Source organism: Pinus tabuliformis, chromosome 5_1 (genome assembly GCF_031772625.1).
Source record: "Pinus tabuliformis cultivar Carrire ecotype Pingquan chromosome 5_1, CPIR1, whole genome shotgun sequence".
NCBI lineage: Eukaryota > Viridiplantae > Streptophyta > Pinopsida > Pinales > Pinaceae > Pinus > Pinus tabuliformis.
The window spans coordinates 455,626,667-455,648,332 of record NC_142305.1 but is presented as its reverse complement, the minus strand read 5'-3'; positions in this window follow the sequence as shown (position 1 = coordinate 455,648,332).

The window sequence follows — 21,666 nt, the reverse complement described above, 5'->3', positions numbered from 1 at the left end:
AAAGGCCTTTGATGGCCGTGGGTTTCATCCTTTTGGCATTCTATAGGATTTGCCTATTGGGGTTGAAGGAAAAACTGTTAGTCTAGATGTGGAGGTGGTTGATGCCCCTCTAGATTACAACCTTCTCTTGGGTCGAAGTTGGTCTTACGCTATGACAGCGGTCGTTTCATCGGTCTTTCGAGTAATAAAGTTTCCACATAATGGAAAGATCGTAACAATAGACCATCTGGCTTACTTTTCATCCGACCCAGCCTCTTCGGAGAGTATTCAGCATGTCGGTAAAACGACTATCCCATATAAGGATGTTGGAGTAGGATTAGTTAAAGATGCCGGTTTACTGGGAACTTTTCCTTTTCCTCCAATCAACGCATCATCTTCATTTGTAGCCATTCATATGATTACATCAGACACCATTATTTATGATGATCCTTGGATCATTCCTTCTGAATCTGAGATAGACTCATTTGGTAATGCCATGCCTTTGAGTCCATATGAAATTACCTATGAAGCCGTGCAGTCTTTTGCCGACCCATTTTCAACCGAAAATGACTTAATGAATGTGGTCTATGAGGAATCACTTTTCACATCAACCTCGGATTTAACCACATTTTCTGAACTTGTTCACTTTGATGAGCAAATTCGTGAAATCCTATGTGTAGATGATTTACCATGGGAAGATCTCCATCACAGATCTTCGTTTTTACCTGAGGATGATCGTTTTGAAAATGATTTCTCATCAATTTTTACAACTGAATATGTCAAGAAACCTTAGAATCCAATGAAAAATTCCGGTTCAGAGTTAAATTTGGGAAACATCTCTCGAACTATTGCTATTGACATTTCGGTTAAGCTCGGAGTTGTTGAGAACATTCATATAGGTGCCTCGTGTACAGATGACGAAATTCAATTATATAAGGCCCTATTTCAAGAATTTTGTGACGTGTTTGTCTGGTCCTATGAGGAAATGCCAGGAATTGATCCCGCGATTATTGTTCATGAAATCAAGACTTACCTAGATGCTAAACCCGTCCTACAACGTTTGCGTCAGATTCACCCACGAAAAGCAGCTGCAATTAAAGTAGAAGTTGAAAAATTATTGAAAGTAGGTTTCATTTATCCGATCCCGTTAACGGATTGGGTATCGAATATTGTTTCGGTTAACAAAAAGCAGGGAACAATAAGAATATGCATCGACTATAGAGACATTAATCGAGCCTGTCCAAAGGACAATTACCCAACTCCCTATATCGATCAAATCATTGATGACTGTGCTGGTAGCGAAATATTTTCCTTCATGGACGGTTTTTCCGGATACAATCAAATCAATATTCTACCTGCCGATCAACAAAAAACGACTTTCATTTGTCCATGGGGGACATTTGCTTATTTCAAATTACCTTTTGGGCTTAAGAATGCTGGAGAAACTTTTCAAAGGGCGATGTCTTATGCGTTTCATGACATCAAACACATTGTGCAACCGTATCTCGATGATTTGCCTACTCATTCCTTACATCGAGTTGATCAGCTCGTCCATTTACGAGTAATTTTTATGAGGTGTAGGCATTATCCAATTTGGTTAAACCCACAAAAATGTGTCTTTTGTATAGAAACGGGTTGATTACTGGGATTTGTAGTTTCTAAAGTCGGCATTCGCGTTGATCCCTTGAAGGTCGAAGCTATCATCAAATTGCCTCCTCCTTCGAGTCTTCGCCAACTCCAAAGTTTGCAGGGGAAAGCAAACTTTTTACGATGATTCATTCCTAACTACGCTAATGTTACAAAGGGTTTTACCTTGTTGTTGAAGCAAAACACTCCGTTCTATTGGGATGAGATAGCTCAGAAATATTTTGATGCACTCAAACACGTGTTGACCCATGCATCGTTGTTGCATCCTCCCAATTACAACCAGGATTACTTCTTGTATCTCGCCGCCTATCATTCCACCATTGGAATCATCTTAGTTCAGGAAGATGAATTCGGAACTGAACATGTGATATATTACCTTAGTCGATCTTTAAATCCAACTGAGCTAAAATACTCACATGTGGAGAAATTGGCATTGGCAGCTGTTCAAGCTATCCAACGTTTTCGTCACTACATTCTACTACGTAAAACTACGGTAATTTCGGATTGCAACCCTATGATCCACATTTTGACCAAGCAATTGCTAGGGGGCAAGTACTCTAAATGGATCGTTATCCTGCAGGAGTTCGACTTGGAATTTGAGAAATCTAAGTCTAAGAGATATTTAGCTTTTGCGGAGTTAATGTGTGACTTCCCGCGTGGTAACACGGAAACTGTGGTGGAGGAGCCCGTTGTGGACGAATCCTTATTTCTAATTATCACTTTAGATCCATGGTATGGGGATATCATCATTTATCTCCAGACCCAATCCTTTCGGCCAGAAACTTCAAGGACAGAACGTCGAAAAATTTGATTCCAGTCCCAACAATTCAGGATTATTGGAGATACTCTTTATCGCCGTGGGGCAGATTCTGTTTTTCAATGTTGCTTAACTCACGAGGAAGCTGAAAGGGTTCTAAATGACTGTCACTCTGTAGCGTGTGGCGGTCATATGTCTGGGTTTGCCACAACCCAAAAGATATTGCACGCTAACTACTTGTGGCCGTCTTTATTTAAAGATTGTATTACGACAGTCCGAAAATGCCACAACTGCCAGATTTTTTATCGTAAGATGTGTGCTCCACCTACTCCTCTCCACCCTATAATTGCCATTGGTCCTTTTTCCAAATGGGGTATCGATTTTATTACATGTAACCCTCACTCGGCTGGGGGGCATGCGTATATCATCCTTGCGGTAGATTATTTTACTAAGTGGGCCGAGGCGATGCCTACATTTGAGGCAGATGGCAAGACAGCTGAAATTTCCGTGTTCAATCATATAATTGCTAGGTTTGGTGTCCCACAAGTGATAATCATTGATCATGGGCGTCATTTTCGAAACGTTATGATGAACGAACTTACGGGCCAGCTTGGTTTATGTCACGATAGTTCAACCCCTTATTATCCACAAGCGAATGGTCTGGTTGAATCCATCAACAAAGTTTTAGTTATCATGATCCAATGAATCATTGGGATTCATCGGTCGAATTGGCACACCATGCTATTTTCAGCGTTTTGGGCGTACTGAACTTCAGTAAAAACATCAACAGGGTTCACTCCTTTCCAACTAGTCTACGATTTGGAAGCTGTGTTACCCATTGAATGCGAAATCCCGTCACTGCAAATGGCCATCGAGTTACTTCCAGCCACTTCCGAAGAGGAAAAGCGTTTGTTATACTTGGCTCAATTAGATGAGAATCGACGTGATGCTGCATTGGCGATCGTGACTCACGCAAAAAAAATGAAAGCTCAGTATGATCGAAATGTGACCCCTCGAAATTTTTTGGAAGGAGATCTAGTCTTAGTTTACGATCAAGCTAATGATAAATTAGGCACTGGAAAATTTGTTCCTATGTGGCATGGTCCCTATGTTGTCAAGCGAAAGCTAGCCAAAGGGGCCTATGAATTCGTAGACTTTGACGGGGACTCTTTGGGTAAACCGAAAAATGGCCTTTACTTGAAGAGGTATTATGCTTAAAAGAATGGGTATGGAGATTTGTAGTTAGGATAGTTTCTCTTTCTAGCTGGTGTATTTTAGTTTAAACAATGTTCTTAGCTTAGAGAGTGTTTTTTGTCATTATTCCCGCTTATCTTGGTTTTACTCTTGATATTGCAGATGTCAATACCTCTCCAAACATACCTTGGTTTCGCTGATGGTGCTTGTCATAATACATGGAACATGTCTTCCGCAGCTTGGGTTATCTATTCGCCCTCTGACGAGTTAGTATCTATGCATGGGGTAAGCCTCGGTCAAACAACGAACAACATTGCCGAGTATAGTGGAGTGATAAAGTTATTATTTGAATCTATTTCATTTGTGATTCAGAGTTTGATAGTGAGGTTAGATTTTGAACTCGTTGTATTACAACTTAATAGAGTGTATGCCATTAGAAATCCAATGTTATTAAGATTATTTTTGAGAGTGCATCTCTTGGAACGTGAATTTGATTATATTGAATATCAGCATATTCCAAGGTCTTTAAATATATTAGCAGATGCAATTGCTTCTCGAATGTTAAATAGACATTTGCAATAATCATACATGTAAATTTAAAACCATTCCATAACATGATTTACAAGATAAGCCGGTAATAGTGATATATATATAGGAGTGTGTCAAAAAAATACATCGTCCTAGATCATAGGTTGAAAAACACCTTATGATCGGCAAAAATGATAAGTACAAAAACCAAAAATGTCACATGTGCCCACAATAGGCGATCATCTTATCACTGGTGATGATCTCTATAAGAAACCACTGCACGGGCCACCTTGAAAAGGAACCTCCTAAAAGGTCCCGGGACCCCAATCACATAGCGCTAAAGTCGACGAGGAATGTCGTCTATAGTGGTCTCAAGAATATCTCCTGTCAAGCGCTCGACATGGCCCTCGAACTCGGCCAAAACCTTTGCTGATTCGTCCTGTGGGGCTGGTACAGGTGCAACTGGTTGCTTCCTCTCGTAAGGCCGGAGAGCGGCTGGTTGCTGTGGACCCACATCTACATTTGAAATTTTTACTATCAGTTTTGAGATGATGAAAAAATAACAAAAAATTAAAATAGAAAAATGTTGAAAAGGATTTTACCTGACTCATCCCACTGCTCTCCTGGTGGAAGAACCATGTCTAGGTCACCATGAAAATCTATCCCAGCGTAAGGGAAGTCCTGAATGGAAAAGACCTGGTTTTCCAGCCATTGGAAACACTCGGGTTTGAATCGAGCAACCTTTGTCCTCTCGTCCGGGTGACGGGCCATAACTGCGACCCATCGCATTAGTTTGGGCTCTCGAGGAAGCCCAGCTCCAATAGTAAGGTGCTGTGGGATCAACATAGGAACCCTCTCCAGGCCAAAAATCACAACCAAAGCCCCATAACCAAAGGTCTTTAGTTGTCCGTTTTTGGCCCTGGTCAGTTGGCCTTTCAGATTGGCCAACGCGGCATCACACCAGTTGAAGATGGTGCCTCGAAAGAAATCAACTGCCATACGCATCTGGGATCTGGTGGAAATATGTAATGCGGCAGCTCCGCAAATTCTGGTGACAGTGAACGCAATCACCATGACCTCATGACGGGATATGGTCTTTATGTCTATCCCTTTTTCTCTAGCCTGGCTGTTGTAGTACTCTAGCCTGAGGCTATCGACAGACTGGCCACCTGGCCTAGCCCCAAACAGAGTCAAGTCTTTGCCTCTCTTAGGAAAACCAGTCAAGAAATATATGTCCGCCGGCTTGATTTCAAGCTGGTGGCCACCAATGAAGAAACATTGGTCCTGTATGCTCCATCTGTCAACCAACCACTGTAAGAAATCCACCTGAGCCCTCATGCCAGGAATGGCCCAGTATTTGGACAGACCGCACGCCCTCAAAGCATCAAGTGAAGGCGGATGATTCCATGCGGCAGCATCCACGTCCTCATGCTCTCGTTCACGCCAATCTAGCATGATGTACTCTCTGCATCAAGCATAAAGACAAATTAAATTTCTAGAAATTATTTTGTTTGGTCCATTTTTGAGAATTTTTGGGTTGAAAACCCTTGTGGCAGGGACCGCACCCTCCGGGTTAGACACAGTGCATGGGACGCACTTTGTCTACATGGAAGGTGCGGACCCTGAGCTTTTTCCCAATGGAGAAAAAGTTGGGGTCCACAGGCCCACAATGGTAAACGTGCGGGCCCCAAAAATGAAATAAATGACTAAAACAAGAAATTAAACGGTTAAAAATGAAGAGTCAGATGATGTGGATTACCTGGAGAAGACGACGTTCGATTCCGACGGTTGGATTTTCCGCAATCTTCACGGGAAGTTTTCTAAGCAAAAGCACTATTTTCTCACGCAAACTCAAACGGTAAAAATGAATTGACAAAGACCCTTTTTATAAGTTTTTTGAGTAAATAAATTGCAAATTTGTTTATGTTTCACTTTGAAAAGGTATTTTTGCGACATTTTTATCTATTTCAAATAGGTATGGGTAATGTTTGTGTTTTTGTGTAGAATAAAGGATTATTCAGGCGAAATCTATCATTTTCAACGAAAAACATGTAGAGTCATCTTTAAGCTTTTTTCTGACTCCTAAAACATGAAAAGTTGCCGAGTGTTTCTTTTAGAATCGTTAAAATGGAATTAAAAGACGGTCCACTTACAGCTCTTTTCTGACCTTAAAAACATAAAAATATTGCCGGATTTTTGTCATTTCAAATTCAATATCGGTCATAAAACGACGTGTAATTGATCGTTTTTTTACTTTTTCGGGTCAAGGGCACTAATGACGAAAAGTACTCCTTGGTCGTAAAAGATCAAGCGGTTCTCTCAAGTATTATTTTATACTTTTTCGGGCATGGGAGACACAAATTTACGAAAAAGGTCAACCCTGGAGTCTTCTTAAGTTTTTCAGACTCTCTAAAATTGAAAAACACCGAGTTTCTCCTATACTAGACTCGTTAAAATTTTGCAATAAAGGACTTGTTCAATTACAAACAGGAACGAACCACTCCTTCTTAGGGTTCGAATTTAAACTAAGTTGGACTCATTCAAAGGATGAGATTATAATCAAGAAAATGTTATCCTCCTCAAGCTTGTCAAAAATAAAGAGGTACTTGCTAGAAATGGTGGGGGAAAAGAGAGAAAAATGAGCCTGTTTGTCATACTTTGTAACCACTCTTGAACACGACACTTTTATTCACCTGGGTTGGGAAATCCTTTCCCTAACAGTTGATCAAAACACATTGAAAGTCTTCAGCTGGTTTCTGGGTATTAACTTTGGGTCAATTGTCACAAAGCCATCTGTCGTGTCGTTATGTGTTCAAGAGGTCACTGCCAATAAGCCATTCATTTGAAAAATATCTGTCATCCATCTTGACCATCCCTGAGTCAGTCCTTGCAACTAAATTTCTTCAACTTGATCTATGATTTCGTGTTGTGGGCTTGCCTACGATGGATCGCTTTCTATCGACATCAGCTCATTATCTAGAAAGATGATCTAGAAATCGTCAGTACCTTGAGATCTGCATGCTTCAATGGCATGTTTCTCGCCTTTGATGATAGTTTACATCATTGACTTTCGATCAAAGGATTCCATGACATGTTCGACATCAATACATTTATTCGCATCTCATGGATTGTACTGGGTACTTTGAGAGCCATTGACATCACTGGTGGTTTATCTCACACTTTTTAACAGTTTACATCATTAACTGGTAATCAAGTGGTTTCTACCATGTTCGACATGAACACATTCATTCGCATGGATAGAATCGTACTGTTTCGGGAAGTAGAAATGAAGACCCTGGATCTAGTTTCCACAATCCAGGCTGCGAGGAATTTTGTATTCATTATATAACGGACTATTCATAAACAGATGGCTGTGTCCATACTGTGTCCACATGAGTCTATAGTTGTGATGTTTTACAAGATCATTCCTGTGTCAGAGCAGTAGTTAGTTTTTCTAGTCAGTTTTGATTTGAGTGTGGGAATGCCTACCTCAGCAATGATATGGTCTCATATATATATCTTGCATTGAATGTTTTTACAGTTTCCAACTGGGCTCTCCACAAGATGATCCTTGAAATGATAAAGTACTTCACTCTTCCTAAATGATAAGAAATCCTCATCTACTACAGACTTCACACTTTAGGAGGCAATCTGTTACACAAAAATATTGTCACCATGATTATTTGCAGTCAGTATGGGTCTATCATCACTTGTATTGTCCTCCTAAGCAAGTCTCAGACCTCAACTCTTCAAATCAAACTTTGGAAATGAAAGAAAGAGATTAAAAATCAATGTAACTCTGGTTCTGCACTTTCTCTCATGGTCACCTGCGGTCCCGCACCTTCTGTGTACAAAAGCTGCGGACCTTCCCACTCTGTCCCTAACGGTGTAGGTGCGGACCCCTGTGAAAGTCAAAAGGCGCAAGTTTTATCTTAAAAAACTCAGTTTGGGTTAATTCTAGAGGTTTCTAGAAGGAATTTTGACGTGGATTGTTCGCTCTGAGGTGGTTAATGCATCCCAAAAGAGAAGGAGCTAATCCCTTGATGAGAGGAGCTATCCCTTTGAAGGAGGGCTTTATCCCTTTGAAGGAGGACCTAGTAACCTCCCTCCATTACAGTATAAATACAGGCATTGGGCTAGTTGCTAGAGAGGTTAGAAGCTGAACATTTTTTAGGGTAAATTCTCGTGAAATCAAGACTTCCTAGTTAAGCCTAAGAGGAGAGATCACATACCCTTTTGGTTTCATTGGGGAGTGAGTGAAACTTGTCAAAGTAGATGAGACTTCTTGCTGGACCCTGGGAGGAGCTTGTACAACATCAAGGCAAAGGTTGTAAAGTTCTTCTTCTTTTGAATTAATACAATCAAACTCATTTTTCTCAACAAGTATCTTATGTTATTTGTTTCATGGACTCCTTGAATTTCATGTTAAATATGTTTTATGCAATTGGCTTTTCAGGTGCTATTTAATTTGTTTGCCTTGTTTGTGTTTGCAGATTCGCGAAAAGGAGCTCATTTGGATCGAAGGAGCAAGGGCATCCACAAGCTTGCGTTGTGCCTAAGGTAGGCCCTAAAAGCACTTGTTTGCTATTGTTTATCAAAGCATATTTAGAGAAAGATAGTGTCTGGTTGGTTTTCTTGTCATTAAGTCTTCTTTAGATTCTAGGAAGGTCTATCTTGTCCGCAAGATCGACTTATTCCATGTGACAGGTATACAAAATAGGGCATGACTTGGGCATCCATTAGACCATACATAGCTCGCTGACAATACATGTTAGACACCATGGGTACCTCAATGAGCACTACACTAATAAGATAAAATAAAATCATATATGGCTTTTACATATGCACAAAAGTGTGCTCTCTTCTATGCTAGCCAATACAATGATATGCATTAAAGATATGACATCTATGAGCGATGATATATGCTCCATACAAAAACACCAATGATAATACAGTACATGGCATGTGCTAGTTCATGGCTAATTCGCAACGCCTTGGCCATAAACAAAGACACCAACCACATAGAAATTTGACATCAATGAAGTTCTTTCGCAACACCTATATAAAATTCATAATAAAACCATTAAAAACAACCATGTTGCACATAAACATATGGAACATAACCATGTTTTGACAACAACATGAATATATGACATAGAAAAAATAACATATCCATCCTCATTATCACAACTCATCGATGAGGCTAATCAATATAGAAGCATAGTAATGTAGCAACGACTCTAGCTCTGGAAACAAATCAACAAGAAACAAATATATGTCACTACTATCATATGAGAGAATGTAGTTAAAATATTACCAACATCATCCACGTGTGTTCAAATATTAAATGTATCGAAGAAGCAATAACAAAAAACTAAACTATGCAACAATAGTAGAAACATAAGATCTAGCAATATAGTATCATAAACACTACACACACTCATCATCTTCTTGACTTGATTCCATAATCATCAACACACTTTCTCCACATATAGAAAGAGACACAATCCTCAAGAAATAAAATTATCAATCTCTCAAACCTAAAGATCATAGGGAGTATACACACTCTCATGAAAGTAAAGTAGCAACATATTGGCTCCATGTACCAGTACCTATATAGATTCATCATGAATTAACCATATGAATGAAAAAATATATCAATAGAAACATGTACCATACATCTATAAATATAAGACATGAAAAATAATATACATACTATAGATGAGTTAATTCCAATGCACCATAATCTAATCTCCATGGTAGCTTTTTATGCATGGCAATACATGAAATAAATATAATGAGCATTCTCGTCATACCAACTATGTCAAGAAAGCATACTATCTCGCAATATATGGAAGTAGTAACAAATATTAACTCAATATATTTCTTGCAATAATACCATGTTCAGTAAACAAACAACAATTTCCTCCACCATGACCACAATGCCGTCAATATCGAAGTCCACCAGGAAACAAAAATTCTATCCATAAATGTGTGATCATCCATCACACCTTGACCATATGCATAGGAGCAAATATGTGATTGATATATCTTCAAAAATATCAATGAAAAATCAACATACAACCTCTCTAATTGTCATCAGAAACAAGTAGGTTGATCCAGTTGACATCAAAACTAGAAATAACAATACATTAGAAATAAAATAACACTTCAAACCTCATGAACTCCCCCTGAACACATGCATCTCTTTCCAATATGCATATTTTTCTTCATGTACTATTTTTGATATATCTGCACCTCTAATGGTCTTCATGCAACTCACTATGTGGCCGTATGATCCCACTGAGACAATGCAATCATTAGCTCTTGGTGGGAGTCTCTTAAAGTTCCTTTCTCCTTCACATGATAGGATGGTATTTAGCATGCACACCACCTTCCTTCTTCTTATGTGGATGACATTGAATTATTTTCTCCCTTTGATTGGATTTCCTGGAACACATGGGAATTCTATAATTCTTCACCTTATGTCCAATGTCTTCACACACATAACACTGTAATGTGACAAAAAACTGGTGGAAAATGTTCAATTTTTCTGCTAATCTAGCTTCTCTTTGACCTTTCATAAAAATTTCATTCAACAACTCTATGGCCAAAGCCATCGCATGAGAAAAAATAAACATAAAAAGAGTTGTTATACATGGCTATAACTACTCTTCCTTCATTTTCTTCTTCAAGATGCATTTCATTCAGTCGAATCGTTTCTTGAATGCTTCAACAATATTTTGTAATATTCCAACAGTTTCAACAACTAAAGCATTTAAAATTCCTTTTCTTCTTCCTCGATCGCTGATTATGTCCCTTATTCTTACTTACTTTCTTGCTACCTTACTATTTGTTTTCTTATTTTTATAAGATGGGATCTATCTGACTACTCTCTTCTTGACATACTTGAGTGGTTTTATTCTCTATCTCACATCTCAATTAACCACTTTCTCTTTCCAACTTTTAAAATAAAGCTTCTTCTATTCATATTTCTTCCTCATTCCTTCATAATTTTTCATTACCTTCTCTATTCCCTTCTATATTCATAATTTTTACCCAATGTTCTATTCCCTTCGTCCATTTTATTTCTCATTGGAAATTTGTAATGACTTTTCTTCATCCTTACATGTAGCTATTAGTCTAACGACCTCAATGGATAATTTTTCAATAAACACCAAATTTGATTAATATTCTACTTGAAGAATCATTGATTTCTCACATTCATCTACATAACTATATGTGTCAACAAAACTTACATTGGATCTACCAAAAATATCCCTTAAAAAAAATTCATATGTAGTTATACCTTTAGATCTGTTACATGGACGCACATTAGGGTCTTTTAAAGCTTCATTTTTTTATTTATTAGTTGCATCACTCTGTGTAGGGGGAATGATCTTCTCTAACTGAGGCTCTTGCCTATGAAAACTATTATTGTTTTTATTATTCCTACTCTTTTTTTCAAATTCTCCTTTTTTCTGCCATCACCTCTAAATAATACTAGTAATTTGTCCGAAATTTCTTTACAAAAATTTTGGTCTCCAACTTTCTTCAAGTCCACATTATGGAGATTTTAAAAAATGAGATGTCTCACTTGAGAATTTTGCGACATTACTTTATATGTAGGTGGATCATTCCCATATCCTCTGCAAACCAATCTCCAAATTTTAAATCCATATGACAATAATTTCTCTTGAACTACTAAATGCCATACCTTGAAATTTACAATCATGAGTGCATATATTCTTGGAAGATTCATTCCAAAAAAGAAATTACAATTTTTTGTCAATACTCCCAAGATCCACTCTCCAATGGCTAAGATCCAATAAAGAGCCCCTTTGTGATACTAATTCTTGGAAGCCTCAAGAACTATTGAGCTAGGGGTGAATCAGTAGTATGCCTTATGATATATTTTTCCAATTTTAAATTTCTTTTCTCAAACACTGATTCATGCATAAATTAAGCAAAATAAGAATTAATATTAACACAACATAACATGTGAATCATATGAGGACAGACAAAAAAAAAATAAGAATAGTACTAATTCACATCACATAATCAAACACATGGGGACACAATATGTATAGTGGAGAACCCTCTCCGTGTCGAAAACCACCTATTTTTCTGCTACGCTACTCAAAATATTTGTCAAGAAAATCTTTATATAGAGGTATCAAAGGGCTACTAGCAGTAAGGAAGTCTCTTTCTCAACTCATGACTTTTCAAACAACCATCCATAGGAAACCTCCATAACCAACAAGCCTCACCCAACTACTACTAGACTATGGAGAAAAATTTCTCCCTATATTGATTTTTCAAATGTCCACCAAATCCTCTACTCTATTTGATTATCTATTTCATTCATTTTCAAACTAGAACCAACATGAAATTCTGACCTTGAACATAAAAAAAAATACTCTTCTTATTAGCTCAAAATCAACATAACGAACTGATATAAATAAACACAACAATAACATATCATCTCTCAACAACTCAACCTTCAGCCTCGATGAACATCATACATATAAACTATAGCTCTCATAAAATATCCCATATCAGAACCCTTACAAACAAGTGACTTAGAAGTATTCATTGCAAAATACAAGTTATATAGACAATACATAGCAGTAATGTGTGCCCAAATAAATCATCCGTGGAAATACAAAAAGACAAAGTAACAAGACCACAAAAATTTCTCTGCTCCCACAAATTAATAACATCAGTCTCATGAAATTATAGTTGCACAAAGATTTATTCTTAGTTATAAATATTTGCAGCTCTACTACCACAAGAGAAACTCTACCCTAAACATTGATCTAAGGCTATCTATTACTCATCAACTTCTACTACAAGATGCTCTTAACTCTATCTCCTCCATTGAGCTCTGATTCCTACATTTTTCATTTCATTTACTTCTCCTACATACTTTGCAACATAATCTTCAATTTGATCTCTTCCCCTACATGAGAATTATTTTTATTTTGTTCGCCACTCCATTCATCATTATCACCTCTGATCTCTGCCACTAACTCTCATGTACTTACCTCCTTCACGAGCATGACTTGTAGGTTCTATGTCAACATCTCAAAGTTATTGGGAACACACCCTAACCCCAAATTTATTGATGTGCTCATCTATTTATCCTTATTCATCTACTATCTCAATAATTCACTTGATCAATGCATTCACACTTCAAACACATATTTTTACTATGGATTGCACCAATAGGCCCTTCTACACAAATCCATGGGAAATTGCACTTGTTTCTACAATAGGAAAACCTTGGAGTGTGTGAGGAAAGAAGAAAATTCGACCTGTAAGAGGAAATGTTCGTTCTCCTTTCAGGAAAGGAGTTACTAACACAAGTCTATCACTAGGAACATGAGTTACACATAATTTTTCCCTTTGTAGTCAGTGTTACCTTGTATAGGTGTCGCTTCAAGCACAAAACATCCTCTACACCTATCACCAATAGCTAGAACACTTCCTACATGTTTTATAGAACTTGATAAACCTTCTCCAACTCCTATAAAACAAAAATGTCATCAACATAAGATAATTAATCTGTCAACAAATATTTACATCATGTCAAGATCATTGAGGTCTAGTTGGATAAACCTCCTCAACATAGATCAATGCTTCTACAACATAACAAGATCTCTGCATCGAATAAGTGAGCTACTATCACAACTCATGAGGGATACCAATATTAGGTTGACATCAATCATATGAAAAATAGTAATAAAACCTCGTTGAAATTAATTGCAACACTACAATTCCAAAATTTCACATGTATATAATTAAACCAGTTACAAAGAGTTATTTACGATTGATTATTGCAAAAAAAAGGATGAAATTTTTTCACAATGTTTCAAAAAATAGAACCCATAGTTTAACATATTATTATTATTTTTATTATCTTACCTTGTTGTGCATATCTTTTACTCCAGGCAAAAATGTTACTCAACATTATGAAAACTCTCAATGTAAGGCCCACATAATGAAAACTTTGTCGAATGAAACACTGATATAGGAAAACCCCTCTTTTGTACGTGCATTCATAAATAAAGGCAGTTGGGATAGCATAATTAGTATTTCAATCTAAGAGTACTTAAATGGTAACGAACACACTACACCAACTATAATTGTATTCATATTAAAATCTTAATCACAACAAATGAATTAGATATCTGACAACCAAAACTTTTACCAAACATTCATTTCCATTGAAAACAGAACTGGAATAGTGTAATGAGTCTTTCTGCTTCACAAGATTTTAACAAACATAATTACAGTAACAAAAATTGTATTTAGATTGAAATTCTAATCACTATAGATATCATTAAAATAAATATCACAAATCAAATAGATATCTCTAAACCAAAAACGTTGTTAAAATTTCATTTTCATTTTCATCGATTTCACACCATTACATAGAATAGAAAAGCTCAAAACCATAGTCTCATGAACTTATGTTCAAACAATGTTATTGAGGAGTTCTACGGAATCGGAGGTAATACAAACTCACATGCAAAACATTATCTAATAATCCTTGATATAACTGGTAATAAAAATTGGTATGAGGACAACATAAACATAAATCCATTTTAATTATCATTCATGACAGAATATTAGCTAATATATAAAGCTAGAATTAATTGTTGGAAAACACATGTTCAATCACTGTTTTTTGTAAAACATTCTAAAATTCAGGTTTATACAACATCCCATGTGAAACTTTATCTTAGACTTATTTTCATGATTGGTAAACAGATAAATAAATAACAAATATAGTGACAAAAATTCATACTAGGTACCATTAGAGACTTGTGGTCTAGAAAATAACCTCTTTTTTATAAATCATCTCTCTAAATGCTAATACTTAAGCCGTAAAAGTAAATGAATTCATCCCAATGGAGACTGGAATTAAGATCCTGTCAATAGTAATCTCTAAAAGTCATCTACAATAAAGAACAAGGAACTACATTCAGGAGTTATAATATTCCATTTTAATGTACCAACAAATTTTCAATTGTTAAATACTATGAACAGGAAAGAAAATTTTCCGATATATTAAGACACTTATAATATCCAAAATAATGACCCAATATTGTTTAACTCTCAACAATATCTTCAAATTCGTCTTATGCAAGAAAATAAGTAACCTTAGCTTGAATGAATTCTTTCATCTGAGCAACAATAATTTCCTATTTAACAAGCTGACTAAATATGCCCTCCTAAAATTATCTGGTTTCTGCTTGCAATTTCCAAGCCAAGGAAGAGTAATCTTCAATAACACTAACAAAAGTAATTATCCAATTGTTTAGTTTTTCTATAGTTAAATAAATTATATCATCGAACTCTATTACATGTTATTATTTTAGCTTTTCAAAATCAACCATCAACTTGTGTTTCACAATTAATAGAGAGTCATATGTAATGAATATACCATTTAAGTGTTGTGCAATTGCAACTTCCTCGAGATACACATCATCTCTTCTATTTTCTATGCATCCACAATCATAAATAATATACTCTAATTTTATCATATTCACATACCATACAACCTTGATCTACCTCATCAGATTAACATATAAGAACCCTTGTTTATCCTTTTTTAGTTTGGACAGTAAATAAAGATTCTGACTAAAAGTTAGTATGTCATTGTCTACGAATTCCATTTCTCACTAGAGCTCATTTTTTATGAACTCGATAGAGGACTATGTTCTCTGCTTTAAATGTCATAGTTCGAAATTAACCTCCCATGAAGATTTAATAATTCACATTTTTTCAAATATATTACTAATAATATATGATATCACTGCATTAAGAACATTGAGAGGTTTCTCAAATCTATGAGATACGTTGGGACTAGAAATTTTGAATGGTGGTTTGTGTATTTCTAGTGGAGTAACCAACAAAGGACTCAGAGTCAAAATATCTTCTAGCTCTTTTGTTTTTTCGTTTATCTATAGATTTCCTACTTTTCATTGACTAATAGAATCTGCAAGTGCCTCACCATTATCTTGATGCAATTTCATAATCCTTGGCCGCACGTCCCTAGAGATATGAAAATTTATTTGTACTCGATCAACAAGCCTTTTATTGGAACATTGTACCCTTTTAATATTGAATCTCTCACTTCCCTTGTCATAATTTGCACCTTGTAATGTGAAAAAACTTTCATTGAAAGTAATTTCCTCTTCAACAATTTTCTCCATCCTTTTATGATTTTATTCTTAACAAATACTAGCCTAATGTTTATGCCCTCTTCAATTCTCCTTATTTCAAGTGGACTATTCGATATAGTTAATTAAGCCATGTGTGCTCTTTCTAGACTTAGTCTATGAAGAGGCTCTTTTCATCCTTGCCACATGATAGCATATCACCAAGAATTTTTTTGCTTCCAAATGTGTTTTTCCCTTTTTAGCTTGTAGATGAAGTTAGACAAGCACTACATGTGCAATATTGATATTTTACCAAAGGACTCGTGTTTTTTTACTTGTATATTCCACCTCTCTTAATGATCTCGTTTTCAATGATCTCTTCAACATCTATTAGCGTTTTCTGATCTTTTGTTGATACATTGTGACTTTCCTTGCTCTTATCTCTATTTCTTGGAAAAAAGTGCCCATATCTAATAGACTCTATGTGTTCCATGAAAATTCTTCCTCTGTCAAATCCTTCAATAGCTTCAAATCCACCCAAGTTATAGGCATCTAAAGACTTGGCAAGAACATTAGCGTGAGCCATATTCTTCACAGTGACTTTTCTAACAGTAAATAGAAAATAAATAAATTATTTACTCTTTCTCTGTTAAAATGTAAGCTTCAAACTCCTCGTTGGGGGTGAGGAACATGATAAGCATGCCATATAATAGTGGGAAGGTGGTACAAAGTCTGTCCTCATGTGAGTTGAATTTTTTGACTTGATGCATGAAGATATGTAATGTTACGACCTAAACAAGTCGCATTTTCTGTAGAGAACAATCGAGAAAGAGTTAGCATTCTATAGATTCCATCTCTTCAGTGCCTTATCTTGCATTTAGTTCCTTGGTATGTGAAGTTTTTTTAGTGCTTTTAATGCGATTAAGAATGCATGGGTTCTTCACCTATGCATGTCTGTTTTCATGGACAACCTAATATTTATAGGAGAAGGTCGAGAGTCGGGTGTGTGGAATGATAGTTGTGTTCAAGAACTGGTGAGAGGGGTGTGGGATCCTAGAGATAAAGGTTTGTGGAATTCACTAGGAGCATCTAAGAAGGAGACTATAGCCTCTAACCCCTAAGCTCATGAGATAAACCTTCTTTGGACCAAAATTGCCAAGCGAGTGTGACAACTTTGACAGTGGGAGAATTCCATCATTATTTGATTTTCTCTTGGTTATATGTATTGTATTACAATTAGGCCATGCCTATTATTTTTATCATATTTAAGGGTAACATTCTAAACCAAGGCACTGTCACATAGTTTTAGAGTGCCCAATTTAGGCGAATATCTTATTGGATGTAACACCCCTCCGTTGTATGTAAAAGTCAACTAACCTAAGCTTAGAAAACTTAGGTCTAATTTGTAACAACGAAAGTAAATACTTTATTATTAAATAAGTAAAATAATTTAATCACTTGGATAAACTAGACACTAAGAGATGAGATGCTTGCCAAATCCAATTAGTAAATGGGGAGGGATAATTCTTTCTTGATAAGACATCTAGATCCAATTCTAGATAGGCTGAATGGATTGCATATAAGTATCCATTGAGCTACTTAGCTGGAAAAAGATGCTAAGTTAAGAAAAACATAAAATCCTTGTGGCAGAGAAGGGAAATATTTTATGAGGTAAAGTCTCATGGGAGATAAGGGGGATATTTTCTGGGAAAATCCTAGGAAAATAGATAAAAAAGATTCATAAAAGCGAGATGCCAATAATGGAAACCTTATCATGCAATAGGGTATTGAATACCCATTTAAGATATCAAAAAGAGGAAACTGATCCCTGGCAAGAACTCTCGACTTGGGGTTGAGCTCGAGGAAGCTGACTCTAGGTTAGTTGGCAGTGCTCAGTTTTCCAAGTGACATTATCTCCATTTATCTTGTCGGGATGTACTATATGTTTCTACTTATCCTGTATATTTTTAAATTTCCTCATCATACATGTATAGTCTCATGTGTGATCCTTTTGTAGGAGGATGATTGGATAATGATGAATGAGACAACTAAGTATAATGAATAATTATGTTTTTAAGGTTTCCATCGTATATCCAATTGGTAAGGTTATTCATGCTAGGCCATTTGCACCATGAATTCCATCCACTAAAGGCCGTCTTAACTATTTATTCACTATGATTCGTATTTCATAAGATACATGTCAGTGATACTTTCGAATATGATAGTAGGCCTAGCACAATGTTTTATGGAAAATCTAGTTACATTGTTTCCATTAATGCTTGTGTTGAATCCTCAAAGGAAGGAAACTTGAATGCAGGATCTTGAATGATCATGATTGATTCTTCCCTCTGTGATGTGATGTATAGAATTTCCTGTGTTAACTTTGTTTATGAGATGACCATATATAGATGCATGCAACAAGTATTGCATATAATCCAAGATAAATTAAGTGAAGGAACATAATATGTGGTTTTTATTATTCTGTTAAGGAGGTATTTGCCAATACCATGTGCTTTTGAATATGGTGTCAAGGAGGTATGTGACAAATAGTATTGGAGCTCTAAGTTCAAATATTTCAGCCAATGGGCCAATTACTCCTACAAGATACAAATAAGTTAGATTATGTTCCAATGAGTTCTAGAGTAGTGCCTTGAGTCATTAGAATTCATAAGGTTTGAAGCTGAATATTAAAATGATTTACTAGAGGAGGGTTTTTGAAGTTGAAGGTAACTTTGAACTGAGGTTGTAAAACTTATGGATTTTGAAAGCATTTTGATGTATATTATGACAATTATGTATCATGATTGAGGTTTCAATCCTGCATGCTGTAAAGAATATTCTTATCGATGCATTTGTCTCTTACATATTCGACCAAGAATTATTCCCCAATAATATGTGACCAAAATTCCTCTCATCAAGTGTTTGAAATGGTCGTTTGGTTGGCCAATAATTTCCAATAGACAATTTCCAAGTGCTTTTCCATCCATGTCAAATACAATGATTTATGGCTCTGAGGTGTAAAATCCACTTTGGGGGTAATTGAGCTCCAACTCATATAGAATCTCGAGATGGAAGGCATGGGAAACTCCCTTGTCTTTATGAATGATATCAATTTAAAAAGAAATAAAAATGCCTAATATTTCTATGCTGAATGCCTATGTTAGTTCTTTTGTCTAGATACAGTATGTGCATGGTAATGTGAAGTGTTGATGTGGAACATAGTAAATAAATCTAGTAATTGGAACCTAATTGTCGACATTGCTAATCCAGTATAGCTATAATATATATATATATATATATATATATATATATATCTATTAAAACCCATTGCAGTATGTTTTAGTACAAATTAATATCTGCATGAAGCACTAAAGAATAGTGTGGGTTGAGAAAATAATTTAGATGTTTACAAGTATGGTGATTGGCGTGTTCCACAAAGACCATATGTTATATAGTTTTGATGATTAGGGCATGAGCTATGAATATTATAGTTAAAATCCTTTAAAAATTGAACATTTAAATAAGTTATAGATATATATAAGGGTAATAGGTGAATATATGGTAATAATTCAAGTATTAAGATTTAATATAAGGTTACAATGTAAAGGGAACACTTTAACAATCACCTAAATGATATCAATCACACACAAAAAATGCAATTGTGTATGTGAGGTAATCTCCACATGACAATGATTGATATTTGAAGACCATGTCGAGGATAGGAAAAACGATGTAAATTCCATGATGTAATCCTTATTAGATAGTGAAAATTATGTTATCGATATGACCATTCTTGGAAATATAGTCAATATACAAGACAAGAGGAGCAGAAAAAAATTCCATGTTGATGTCGTCGAATGCAGAAAGAATATATGCATTCCTGCAGTTACCTCCCCAACAACATTGTGCCCTTCGAGCCTCAAACCTATTACCCCACCACGGGCACTACCTTGGCCTAATCAATAAATATTTTCATTTCTCACAGCAATTCCAACAACAATGGAGGAAGTGTATGTCTCGGGGTCATCTGAGTCCCATGGAGACACGAACTAGTTTGATGAGTCTCCAATACCAACACCTCTGTTATAGAAACAACTTCCTAAAATTTGTTAGCTATACGTGAAATTGGACAAGGCAGTGTTTCCTGTTCCTTTTCATTTTGAGGGAACAAGGCCCAACCCTCTATTCCTCCAAGTCTTCAAACTATTTATATTGTTAATCTCGAAAGTAGAAAGGATCACTAAAAATGCATTAAAACGTCTCCCATAACTATGAAGTAATATTTTTTTTCTTCGCGACATCATTTCATGGTGAGACATAGCATCGATTTCCTATCAATTGCCACGTTAAGGGGGATCAAGTTCATGATAGTGTTACCATATTGTTTCCCTTTCAATACTAGTTTATTTCTCTTTCTGTGTTGACTGAGCTGGAGTTTTAGAAAAGAAATTAGTGGATATCCATGTTGTCACACCACAAATGCTTTTGTTTGCATGACAATCACCCGCATATCCTTAGGTTGGATAGTGTTTATCCAAGCTTTACCTCTTGTTCAAGCCATAGCATGACAACCATGAGGTAAGAAAAGCTTGATCAATCTAAAGCATAACCACATCTTCCTATTCGGAATTGGAGAAGAAAAGTTTTGTAGGACTCTCGTTTCCTTCTACAAATCCACAATGACAATTGTTTGCATGTCACATCCATTGATCTGAAGGGTTATCGAATTGCAACTAATGACCCTACCTATTTATGAAACAACTCATTATTGTGGAATTGTCTAAGTTACATTTAGTGGGATAACATTATCCTCACCTGGACATGGATAATTCTTATTGTCTTTCTTAGTTAGCACTTATTCTATCGATTTGTAGGTTTCAATATATATATATATTTCTAAAAGGGACAAATATGCCAAAACTTGAAGATCAATGGGGTAAAGACGCCAAGGAAATCAATGGACAATAGTTTTTATTCGCAGCAAGTACAAAGGCCTTTGAAGTGTTTTCGAGGGGAGTTAGTTTTGTTAATTACAAGAAAAACCTGCCATTGAATCTAAGTAAGATTGCAGGAAGTGATATATTTCATCATAGCCATTGTGAGTGGTGAGCTATGTAGTTGAGTGTTCTTCGTGTATGGGTTGATGATGAAAATCTATGTCTATGTAGAGAGACAAATATAGTTCATGACATCTAGTGAATGCTCAGAGGCAAAGTTGGAATGAATCATATAGGTATTGACATAGGAATGACATGCTAGTGTGAATGGACATAGATTGAAATGTCAGATTTGAGTTATTAATATGTACAATTTTTCTCGCTACTCAAATACTAGAGCTTTTTTGTTGAGTACGGTGTTTTAGTGTTATGTTTGGCTAACCATATGTTGTGC